Genomic DNA, 600 nt, shown 5'->3' with positions numbered 1-600 from the left:
CCTGATGTCGTGACTGTTAACCATTGACTGCCTAACTTACTCTCAAGAAGATAAAACCTTGAGGGGAGGAGATGACTCACAGGGCTGGAGCTCAGCTTTGGCCCCCAGAGCACAGCAGGGAGGACCCCTAAAACAGCAAGGATTACCCCTGAGCACCACCAGGTGTGTGCCAGCACCCCCACACACAAGCGAATATTTGACGACGGGGTGACTGTTCTTATATGCTGGAGTACGAAGAGCAACTGAGGCTGGAGTTGCGGGCGCACGGACCTGTGGTCACCGGCGTCTGTCTGCACACGAGGGAGCTTCTGGCAGGGAAAAGAACGGGACCTCATCCGGGGCCCCGTCTCCAGCCCTGACCCCCGGCTCGCCAGGTCCGTGCCCCCGAACTCCTGGGACTAGGGCCCCCTCTGCCCGGGAAGTGAAGGAGGGAGTCGCGGGCGGGGGCGTGCCGCAGGCTTCCGTCGGGGGAGGGGGCGGAGGCGGCCCCGGGCTCCAGCCGTGCCCTTTGCTCCCCGCGTCCGAGGCTCCGGGGCGTGGACGTGGGAGTAGCCGGAGCGAGGGAAGGCGCGCGGGCCGGCCCGGGGCCCCTCGCCTCCT

This window comes from Sorex fumeus, unplaced genomic scaffold (assembly GCF_029834395.1).
Source record: "Sorex fumeus unplaced genomic scaffold, SorFum_2.1 ptg000131l, whole genome shotgun sequence".
Classification (NCBI taxonomy): Eukaryota; Metazoa; Chordata; class Mammalia; order Eulipotyphla; family Soricidae; genus Sorex; species Sorex fumeus.
The sequence above is the reverse complement of the archived record's forward strand: the minus strand, read 5'-3'. Positions refer to the sequence as shown.